Raw genomic sequence first — 12,094 nt, forward strand, 5'->3', positions numbered from 1 at the left:
CTGCACTTTCGGGTGCATTTCAAATTTCGGCTGCAGCTTTCTCAGAAGCAATTTCCGCAGTGCTATCATAAGCAAAAAATACAAAAAAAACCTAAACGTCTTCAGGCCCAGTGGCTTCTGTGCGTCAGTGGTTCGGCGTAATCACTACTTTACGGTCCGCGCAGTGGCTAATGTTTTAATTTTGATCTCGTAGTATGACAAACAAGCTTATTCAATTAATAAAAATATTAATTTAACTAAAAGAACTTATATGCAGCGTTTAAACATTAAATATGACGTGGATCAGATCAAAAGTGAAGGGTTTCAAATAGAACTCCACATTAAAATATAATAATATTCACAATTAATTACTTCATCCAGGATTGTTGTTTCAGCTTGTGTGAATTAAAAACAACACGCTATGTCAAAAACACATCTAGTGGCAAATATTATTTTCTTAGTCAGACTAAAATTAAACATGCGTCCTGCAGGGGTGTGGACGGGCTCCCTTTCATTGGAGCCTGCTGGCGCCCCGTGAGCATTGCTTCATTAAATGTATTCATAACAATTTTCTTAACTAATGTGAACACACTCTACAGCGAAAGTAATTGTGAATTTGTGTATGATCGTAGAAGTAAATACCCAGAGAAATTCCAGAAAGTATGAAGTTTAAAAAAAAATAATCAAATTAGGCGAACGGAACTCATTTTACATTCCTTTTATATCACATTCAGGAATTCGCCGCTGTTGTAGGCCCATTCGACTTTCATACACAGCGGCAAAAGCTTGTGTCGCTTTAAACTAACGTGATACTTTTTTTTAGTTCGTTTGCTTCCTGTCTAACAGTACACGTGCCTGCGAACCCGTAATAATATATCAAAAGCAAAAGGTTCAATGGGGTTAGAGGAAACGTCGGTTTTGTAACTTCATCATTATGTTTCTGTATTGTTCGGCTGTAATAATAAATCTTCGGAACTTGTGCGGCTATCATTAGAAAAAAAAAACGTCAGGGTATAGGTGTAGTTCAGAGTTTAACAAGTGTGGCCCGCTGATGTTATTTATGTTATTCCTGTCTCAAAGCCGTTTTCACAAAAAACAGTGTGTCCTAGACGATCCAATAATACTGTCATACACGTTTTGCAACATATAAGGCACATGCTGAAACAAATACCAATCAAAGTCATATACAGTAATGTCTCGTTAATAGGAACCCCGTTAATATGGATACCTCGCTATATGAACAGCATTTTCGGGGACGAATTGGGAAAATACGTGCATTTTTGTCTCTTGATCTTTTTATTGCTTATTCGTTCTTTCTTCTGTCCCGTAACAGCCGAAGCCTAAATGCTGGTACACACAAATGCACTCTTTGTACAAAAAGGAAACAAAAACATTGATTTTAATAAGGCTGAATGCTTAGGGCATTTTTAAACAAGCGTTCACTTTCGTAGATATCAATCTCCGCGCTGAGTATATTAAAACTATTTTGAACACGCAGCGTGGAAGAAAGTGAACAAAAGTCTTGCACATAGAACGTGTCGGGGTCGCGACTGCTCGCGCGTGGAACGGATAAAAAGAGCAAAAACAGAAGTTCAGAAAAACTTAATGTTCCATGCGCAGTTTTGTGCAAAAAATGCCTAATCTCGAAAATTTCGCTGAGCAACTAATGTCTGCAAATTCAACCTGTGCCACATTGACTCGTGACTGAAAAAAAATCCGCCGACCGTAATAACGGTCGTACACAATGCGTGCCAGCTTCCTCTGAACATGTTTTAACCTCTCAGAGCCTGCCACACTCAAGCAGTTCCAGACCACGGACCCGAACTCAAGTTTTGAACACACAATAGAGGTGTAAAGCCTGACAACACACGAGAGCTTCTTGAAATCGCGGGTTATTCTCGAAAACAAACCTAAAAGTCGGAAGCATACACTCACCAAATTTGACAAATATGCATCAAAACTGAGGGTGATATCCACATACACGTCCAAATCCCGCACACAATCCACTCGACGCAATGGTTCATTATTTAGCTTATACAAGAAATTGAGAACACATTTTTTTGCGTGATGAAGACATGACAAGCGCTTTTTTTTTTCCTATTTATACGGAAGTTTTGCATCTCACACCATGACGAGATTACAGATATGTCTTTTTGCAAAAGTTTGCAATCAGCATCCGATTTAATATGTCTTTATATCTTAATGTCATCGGCGAACTGTAACAGTTTCGAATGTTTTACACAACGTAAAAGTTCATTAACAAAAATATTAAATGGCAAAGGTCCCAGAGTTGAACCCTGGGGAACCCCGGAAGGACATATCTATGATCTTGATAACTCACTGCTATCACGAACTCTGTTAATGCGCCCAGTCAAGCATGTTTTTAACCACGGACATAATGGCAAAGACACTCCATATTCTGACAGTTTGTAAAGTAATAGTTCATTATGCACAAGGTCAAAAACCTTGCTCAGGTCAAAATGAATGGCGTCAACCTGACCACAATTGGCGACGATGGGACCAACGCAACTGAAATAGTTGGGCAAGTTTGTTTCCACGGACCTAGACTTAATAAAGCCACGTTGTGATTCGTTTAAAATTTCTTTGAAATGACTAGCGAGATGCATTTCTACTGCGCCCTCAAAAAGCTTTGATATTGACGACAGTCACTTACACAGGTTCATAGTTCGCAACATCTGACGAGTTCCCTGTTTTGAAAATCGACACTACGACTGCTGTCTTTCATTTTTCTGCAAAAATACAATTTTCAAGTGACAAATTAAAAAGGTAAGTCAAAACAGGTACAAAAGCATCTAAACAGCCTTTAACAATAAATGATGGTATGGCATCGAAACCGGCCAAAAGTTTTGGTTTCAGACGTTTAACGCATTTTTCCACTGCTGCATGATCAATGCTGAAAGGGCCGAGGACGCTATCAGCCTTCGCGAAGTCAGCACCATTAAGCGCTTGTGTACGCAAGTTTGCAGATTGCGTATCATGGATAAAGACGCTTGAAAAGTATGACGCAAACAACTCACATACAACAGCGGGGTCTGAGTGAAAACCGGTGTCATTCGTCTTCGTAACGTTCCTCGCTCCCGATTCCAGTGCATCGTTTTTATACTTCCAAACATTGTTAGGATTATTTAATAACTCATTCTGAGAGTGTTGTTCCTGAAGTTTTCTTCATCTCTTTGATGAAGAAACTTTACCTTCACGCTCGCGCGACTAAATTTTGCATAACACATGCCCCCATTGCTACGTTTGCATTGACGAGGAAACCGAGCATTCTCTTTCATTTTGCGCTTTAGTTCACATGAAAACCACCATAGATACCTCTGCTTATTTGTCTTCAGCGGAATACAACTCTGTACACTATCTGTTACAAGCTGGGTGAAAGCGACACAAGCTAAATTTACGTCAGGGTTAGTTAAAACTGAAGACCAGTCCAGGTTTGTGAAGTGATGGTAAAGACCCAGATAATTTCCCCGCCTAAAGTCAAAAGACACAGAGTTGCCCGTAGGCTTAGACTAAAAAGGCAGCCTTACAGTTGCTACAAACGGCTCGTGCCAAACATCTATTGGAATGTCAGCTGACGAAATTACACCGTTCATGTCATTAGTATTACGCAGGTCTAATACGTTACCCGCAGGGTTTTTTAAACTGTTTATCTGCGAAAGGCAGTTAAATCTCAGAAAATCAAGTAGCACACCCGCCTTTTCTGTCGACTCAAGACTCTTGCAACCTACATGCTGGGATCCCCGGATTGCACCAGGAAGATTAAAGTCCCCGAGAAGAACACAATGCCGACACCCGTCTAACTTTGTCTCAAGCATATTGAAACCTTGCAGAAAATTCGACGCACTGAATTTTGAAGGAAAATACTAGGTACTAATCAGTAGGTTTACTCTATCTTCCTTCGACACACCAACCCACACACACTCGTCGAAATCCTCTAGGTTTTCTCTTCAATAAGAAACAAAATCGGAATTTACAGTAGTCATTACACCACCTCCGAAACCTTTGCCGGACTTAACAGCATTCCTGGTGATAGAAGCTAAAGTTGTTACCGAAGCACTCAGAGGAGGGTATGCTGGCCTGTAGCCTCGTTTCCATCAAACAATACATATAGTAGTTATTCGCGTTCGAACCAGCTGGAAATATATTTGATTTAGTTCGAAGACCGCGTACATTCCGGTAGTACACGGTCACACTTTCGTGACAGCGACCAGACATGTTGATATGCTAATTTGTTCGAAGACATCGAACTGGCAGTCGGATCAATTTTTCAAGCACCAGAAAACGGCCGGAAAAGGCATCCAGAAGGCCACACATTCGGGTCATTAATCATGTCGAAACAGTCGGTATCCACACATACGTGGAAAGAAGCGTAGCTGTCGTACTTCGTAAAAACTTTAGTTTACTGAGCCGACTTGCCTTTTAGGACATCTTCAAGCACCTCACAAACGTTGAATGCCGTTGTTGAAGGGGGCAGTCTTGAAACAAAGAGGGCACACGTCCTCAGTAGGCGAGGTATAACGCCCAGCCTGCTCTCCGCTCGGGTTCCATCAGCGACTTTCGTTTTTTTGTTTGTGTCGAATAAATCGTAAACCCATCCTCGTCAACTGTCTGCCGACGGTCGGGCAGAGATGGCCCCTCTACGGGTTGGGAGCCAGATACACTGGCCAGGTTTTGCTGCTGCGCTGATGGAGGTTCCGCATCTCGTTGACGAACGTTTGGCAGCTGCACCGCTGACGAAAACGACTTCGGAGCAGGGCCACTACGGCCTCCGGGACGTGGGGCAGAGATTTTCGCAACAAGGTGTTGTTTTGTGCTAGCTGCACACAGAGGGATTCATTATCTATCCTCAACCACTTGACGTCTGCGGAAAGCCCATCTATCTTATTCAAAACAATTTTAAGAAGTTCGTGAAAGTCACCTTCACCACTGCCGCCCGCTGGAAGTTCAGCATTCGTGGAATCAAAAAGTGAAGAGTCGTGGGTGCTCGGAACGTTGTCGACGCCTTTTCGCCTTGTATATGACGAACAGTTGTACGAATTTGTTCCATTCTTCATGAGCAAATCGTAGTCTTAAGCCGCGACATTGATATACTTGCAGCGGAAGCGCATTTCACAGATGCCCGAACAGTGAAGAAACTGTTGTCTGCCAAAAAACTGGGCGGAGCAGAAACCACACGTCCTTACTCCCCGTCATTCCGAGACGGAATGACGGGGAGTAACTCACTGAAATGGTGTAATTTATAAGGCTTGGTGTTATAGATTTTGAATTCCACGTGTCTATTGTCTTTATAATGCTAAGATGCTGTGTAAGTATTTCAATTAGCAGTTCCTAAAAGGTTACAAGATACCTCATTTCATAGTTAAAGTGTGAGTTCTGATTGCTCTCAGAAACAGTTTTTTATGCGGCTTTATTTTGTTGTTAGTGCGGGTCAGACAAAAGGAGCTATTGATTCTTCCCTGGATATGGTGTGTTAGAGTGTGCATTACGAAGAACTCAACACATTCAGACTTGCACCTATGTCACATATAATATAAAGGAAAAGATGACACTTCTTGATACGATTCGTTTATTTTAGAAGTCACCAAAAATACAGGTGAAAACCTCCGACTTCGCGCACTTGCAATTTCACGAGAGCACGGCAGGACTGGACCCTTAGCGCGCGCTCTTCTCCCTCTCTCTCGCGGTTTTCGCAAGGGAGGCTCTCGTCGCCCGCGCAGAAGCTCGCTGGGGGCACTGTCAGCTTACCCTGCACCGCTGAGACTTGCTGCCGTGATTTTTATAGTTGTTGACAACTAATCCTTACGTTTCAAGATGCTCAGAAAACATTTAACTCTCTTCTGATGAGCCCAAAACGGTCAATATTTGGCGCGCATCTCCGAGAGATCTGGAAGTAAAGAGCCCTAAGTAGAGACAGCAAATACAATCACGAAAAAACTATGCTCGTCTTCACCTCATGAACTGTAATTTTAAAAACATTTTGACTCTCTATGAGCGTTCCTAATATCCGCCTTTTTCTGGCAAAGTACAATATCGTAGGCTAATTTAAGATCAGTTATTTGTTATTTTATTCAAAAGTCCATGTTTGAAACGCAAAAAGCATCGTGTTTTTCTTTTTTTTTTGTTCTTTGTTTGTTTACGCAGCTAAATATAGTTAAAGCTACTTCTCGCAGCGCATAAACTGTGCGCAAATCTAACTTTTTTTCTTGAGCTTACGTCTACGAGAAGTGCACAAAACGCACGTGTTGATACGGAGGCACGTCGTTCTCAAATGCAAAAAAACTCATAAGTTTTCATTGTCGCAAGAACACTAAAAAAACTAATTCATTAGAAACCACGTCTAAACCGATAAAATTAGTGCACTACACAAACAACCAAAGCTATGTTTGAGCCGAGACACCACACTTTCTCTAAACAACATGGTGCCCAACGAAACGAAATGAACCAGTGGAAAGCGTGACGCGCAGATACCGTGACTCTAGCTTTTACTAGATTACCCAAACGGCGAAGCCATGTGGTTACTCTGCAATAGTAACTATTGTGAAATGTAAGCAGGTCAAATGTTTTTGAAAGCATCTATTGCCACTGTCCGCAGTATCATTTTATAAGACGAGGGTGTGGCAGTCTACATGTTTTGCACAGTGCACATTACAGCCTAAAGTGCTTCCTCGAAGGCGACGTCCGCGGCTGCCGAGCGCACAGTCAATTCATTTGTAAAAGCTTGGTCTGCTGGGAAAGTTGGTAGCGGACATTCATATTAAAAATAGCGCATAAGAGACGGGAGAAAAAGACGAAGAAGCACACAGGACAAACGCTAACTGGCGAGCCTTCTGGCCCGCCAGTTAGCGTTTGTCCTGTGTGCTTCTTCGTCTTTTTGTCCCGTCTCTCTTGCGCTATTTTTAATAACAATGCATTTGCTTCGCGTAAACTGACTCAAATCGTAGCGAAGTTCAATGAAGTTCAAACTCAGATGGAAAGCACTGCCAAAACAACGGTCTGCGAAGCGCGAGCACCAGCGCAGCGTGAAGGAACTCTCCGGGTAATGATAATAATGCTGCCGATGATTATTTTGCGGCTTCTTCCTTTGCAGTGAGTTAGTTCAAAAAATATTTCGTGCCATAGGCATAAATAAGAATATCGAAAAAAAACATGAAACAACTATTTCGCCTACTGCCACCAGTGCTGGAGCCTCGTTTTTGTCCTTCAGACACACTGAAGGCCTGTTCACACATGCAGCGGAGCGCTACAAGCATAGCGCTGCCCTCGCGCTAAGCGCGTGCAGACGGGAGCGTTCCCCAGCTTTGTATCACACCGTCAGAACTGTTGCTCATGGCAGACGATAAGTAGCTGACGACACTTGAGCAGCGCTACATCAGCGCTTCGCTGCATGTGAGAACCGGCCTTAAGTTTGCAAATATCTATCCCCCATCGCAGTGTTTGTTGTGGCTACCTCGGTTGTAACTTGTATTGGTATTTTGACTGGCTCCGCCTGCCTCACGCGTGTCGGCACTGTTGGCATCTGGAGTCAAAGTGAACTCCAGAGCGTCCGCAAGTGTTGTTTCGGGGTGAGGATGACGATGGTCCATCACAGGTGGTAGAAGGCACTCACAAGTGAACACCAATTGCTTCTCTGTCTCAGCCCCGTCCCCGCACGACCGACACAGAGCAGATTCCACCTTGGTGTCAACTCGTTTCTGGTAGACCAGTGTTCGCAGGGCTCCCGCTTTCGCTTCGAAGAACACTCGGCTGCCAAACTGGTGTCATTGAGTTTGGTTTCTGCCGCTATTATTTGTTTCTTGGCCCTGTAGAATGACGAGGTTTATTTTCCCTGAGCCGCTTCGAGCCGCTGGTGGGCCTCCCTCTTACGCACTCTCCTTCGCACTTCAACTTCCCACTTAAGCACTCTTGTTGCCTCCACGGGTTCTGCGAAAAAGCCGTACCTGCTCTCAATATGGTAGAGACGCCTCTTCCACGGTGTCCGTAGTCCAGTCATCTGGGTGTAGTCGAATAGCCTTCTGGCCCACCGGCACCAATTCATGTGCCACAGTTGTCCACTGTACTCCAGCTTTCTGGAAGCCTCTCGGGCTTCGAAAATAGACCACCCCAGGTCCCCCTGGACGGCCTCGTTGGCGACGTTCCCATGACAACCCAGTGCCCGCCGACCCACCTTAGTTTGTCGTCGCTCCATGGCGCCTTGCACGTCACCAGGGACGCACACAACCGCATAAGCGAAAGTCAGCCCTGGGACCATCACTGCCTTCCACACCTCCCGAATTACTGAGAACCTGTCACAGTTCCACAGGCTGCGTTTGCGGAAGACGTTTGACTGGTGCTCCCCAAGGTAGTTTGGAGAGTCGAAGAGGATGACGCCCACGTACTTGTATGAGCTTGCAACCAGAACAGCGTCGCCACCTTCATGGGGCCCTGCGAACTGAACTACTGCTGACTTTGCGGCGTTGAAGCTTAGGTGTTGTGCATCACCTTCCGCTGCACATATGATTAGCAATCGCTGCTTATCTTCGACAGTCTCGGCCATGAGCATGATGTCATCGGCGAATGTAGGCCTAAGCAGTACCCAGCTCACCCGATCGCTGCGCTCCAGGTGGGCTAAGGAGAAGCCCACTCCCGACTTGAGTAGCCGATTCTCCAGCTCTGCGACGTAGAGCATACACGGTAGCAGGGAAATGTGCACCCCTGTCGGAGTCCTTTCGTGATAGTCACCTCCTCTGATTCGGCTCCTTCCAGTTCTGTTCGCGCTATATTGCCGTCATACAAACGGCGATGGTTGCCGTCATACACACGGCGATGGTAGCCCTAGCTTCTCCAAACACTGTGTGAGCGGCAGATCCGGACAATATCTTCGTGGTCACGCAGTACATCGAAGTGGCGACATTGGAGGCAAGACCTCTCTGTGCAACGTTTCTAGACGTCTCTAATAAGGCATATTCCACGGTAGACCTTGACGTACTACGGAAAGGACTGCAGGGGCTGGTACTAGACAACGCGGATGTTGAACTACTACAGGCTTTGTACGCAGGGACCTCTGTGCAGATGGAATGTGGGGACCACGAGACGAGGCAACTGCCAATGTCCAGAGTATTTAGGCAGGGGTGCACGCATTCCCCTCTTCTTTTCATGCTGTAATTGGCACCATTGGAGAAAGCATTGGAACGGTGGGTAAAAGGTGTCGATCTGTCTTACAGGTGGAAGAGACCTGGAGAAGGCAGAGGGTGCCGGCGCTCACGTATGCCGTCGATATGGTGCTCCTCGCCGGCTCGCCCGGTTAATTGCAAGGGCTCCTGAACATCTGTGGAGAGGTTGCTGCTTGCCTCAAGCTGCGTTTCAGCCAGAACAAGTGTGCCATATCCTACGTTTAGGAGAGCAGACCTTACATAATCAGAAAGCACTAGACGAACCTATCGAGAGCGAGATACTACCAAATACTTGGGGTTGAACCTTGCAGTGGGACCGGACAACCTGAGGGTCTATGAGCAAAACACGAAGGCAAAGACCCTCAGGGCAGGGGGGTCCTGGGAAGAAGGACGCTCTGGAGATGCAGCAGGTTCGAGGGGGTGCGGGTCCTGGGGAAGTTGCTCATAGTCCAGGGAATCACGTATGCCAACGGCGTGCTAGTGCTCTCGTCCCCAACAAGAGTGTTCTTGGAGAGGAGACAGAGTTACGCAGGAAGGATGCCCTGGCGGTCCCAAGAACGGTGTCCAACGAGGGAATCCAGGGAGACTTTGGCTGGTCGTCTTTTGTGGCCAGGGAGGCCTACGCCAAAGCGCGCTATGAGACAGGCATACACAAACTCTGAGGGGAGAAGTGGGCCTGTAGCACCATGTGTTACCTTTTGTACATGGAGAGACTCGACAATTTGATGCACAGGTTAAGAGGACTGCGAGTATTTATTTATCATAATCTGGCTGGAGGCGGCGGGCGAGAACAAAGTGGTCCCCAAGGCACTTCGAGAGGACACTCGTGCGGTGGAGGCGGAAAGGTGGAGGACAAGAACGCCGACCAAACCTATACTCGGAGTGTTCCAAGCAGAGAAAATTGCTGTAGAGAAGGTGCCGTGGTATGACAAAGCTATGGGCAGCGGGCTCCTCGCAGAAGCACGCATGGGGACTTTGCGAGCACGGGTGGTGAGGGCCAGGTTCACCCAGGCACTGGACGAAATGTGCACGCCCTGTGGACGAGACACGGAGACGACGGAACACCTAGTACTGCAGTCCCAGAGCATAATACCGGACCCCCAGACGACGGCGTTGCCTGTTGCGCTCGGTTTCCGAATTGGTGGCGACACGGAGGAGAGAAACCAAGTGGACACCCGCTGGTGGTGGAAGTGACTAAGCGAAGACTTGAGGTCAGGGGGCGGGAAACAGGCCGGCGGAGAAAGGGTGAGGGCACCCAACCATTCAGAGAGCGGGACATCAACCGACCGGACGAGCCAGCAGAGCTTCAGGCGGAAGCGGAAGTAGCAGAGGAGGCGACTGGCTAGGTCTCGATGCTGTGTCTGTGATCACCCGATACAAATGGGAAGCCGTAGATCCATATCCATATTCATATTCGTATCCATGGGAAACTGTCGTAGGCCTTTGCAACATCCAGTAAGCACCACAGCAGTTGTCTGTCTTCTTTCCTGGCCACCTCAATGCACTGCGTAATGGAAAACAAATTGTCGTCAAGCCGGCGCCCCGTCCAAGGACCCCTGAACTTCAGTGAGGTGTCCTCCCTTTTCTGCCCATGCTTGTCAATCGTTCCTTGAGGCAAACACTCAGTACACTATCATAGTAACTGTCAGGGGCTGCTAGCTGCGCAGATGATGCCGATCGCTCCATTTCTTTGGGATAAAGACAATCCGGCCACATCTCAGTCCGGTGGTATGGGTTCATTCTCCAGAAGTTAGCGCTCAGGATTGAAGCTAGTTGCTGTCTGGCATCCTACCCCAAACTTTTGAGGACAGTTTCCGGTCCACTATCCAGTGGCTGGGAAGTGTTTGCGCGCAGCACGCTCATATCCCCGATTTTTCGCTGGTTGGTGTCATATTGGGACTCAGCAGTCTTTTGGGCATTACTGTCAGGAGTTGCGCACTCGGAAGAAAACAGATCATTTAAGTAGCCAGCGAGATACATGTCCCAGTCCTGGATTTCCTCTTTCGTGCACTTATCCAAACTAATATTAGCCTTCTCTCGTCCCACCAGTGTATTCATTTAGGTCCAGAAATTTTTCGCTGCGTTTTTTCCACAGGCACGGTTATCACGGATGGTTCGCAGGTCAGCCGTCCTCACTCTCTTTTGGGCCACTTGTTTGGCGTATTTCTACTATGCCTGATACAACTCGAACTTTCTTTCGATTGCATCCTCATCTCCTTGTCGAAGCGTCTGACAATGTCTCCTGTTGGCTGCTTGCCTGGCTTGTATGGTCGTTTTCACTTCAGAGTCCCGCCTGCGCTTCCTCCGCCTTCTTCCGTTGGTGAGTTGGGACTTCGAGGGCCGCCAGATAAGGCCATTGAGCACAGTCATATATTCCGAGCGGCCTGTCGCATTCTTCTTTTCGTCGCTGTTATCGAAGAGGTCTAGAAGCTTTGCCGCCGCGTCCTCAATGAGATAAGGCCGCACAAGACTGGGGAGCCTATCTCTCATCCTTTTCCGGCTTTCCCCACTGAACTCTAGCTTCTGTACTGAGGTGGTAACGCCCTCACGCGGCACGCAAACAAACTGCACACGGAGAAAAAAATTCCATTGATTCCCGGACAAAGAAGGAGGCCGTAAGAGGGGAGCGGAAAACTCCTCCAGCCCGGCCGTGACTAGAGCTATTACATATTAATGCTCACGCTCTGTTTTTATTGCTGACTGAAAACTTAAGAGCGCAAATTATTAAGATTTTTTATATACTCGCATTTAGGTAGGTTTATTCAAGATATACCCAAAAACTTTTAATCGCCCTAGAAATAATTTCATCGAAATTCCGCCCCTGCCTCATCTAATCTATTTAACCGAGAAGAGACCAAGCTATCCAAACGGTTCATAAGTGAAACTATTACAACATGGAAGGTAAAGTCATTAATCAGGCGAGTAGGTTGTTCATCGAATTACTA

This window comes from Ixodes scapularis, unplaced genomic scaffold, assembly GCF_016920785.2.
Source record: "Ixodes scapularis isolate PalLabHiFi unplaced genomic scaffold, ASM1692078v2 PGA_scaffold0__279_contigs__length_252992795, whole genome shotgun sequence".
Taxonomy (NCBI): domain Eukaryota; kingdom Metazoa; phylum Arthropoda; class Arachnida; order Ixodida; family Ixodidae; genus Ixodes; species Ixodes scapularis.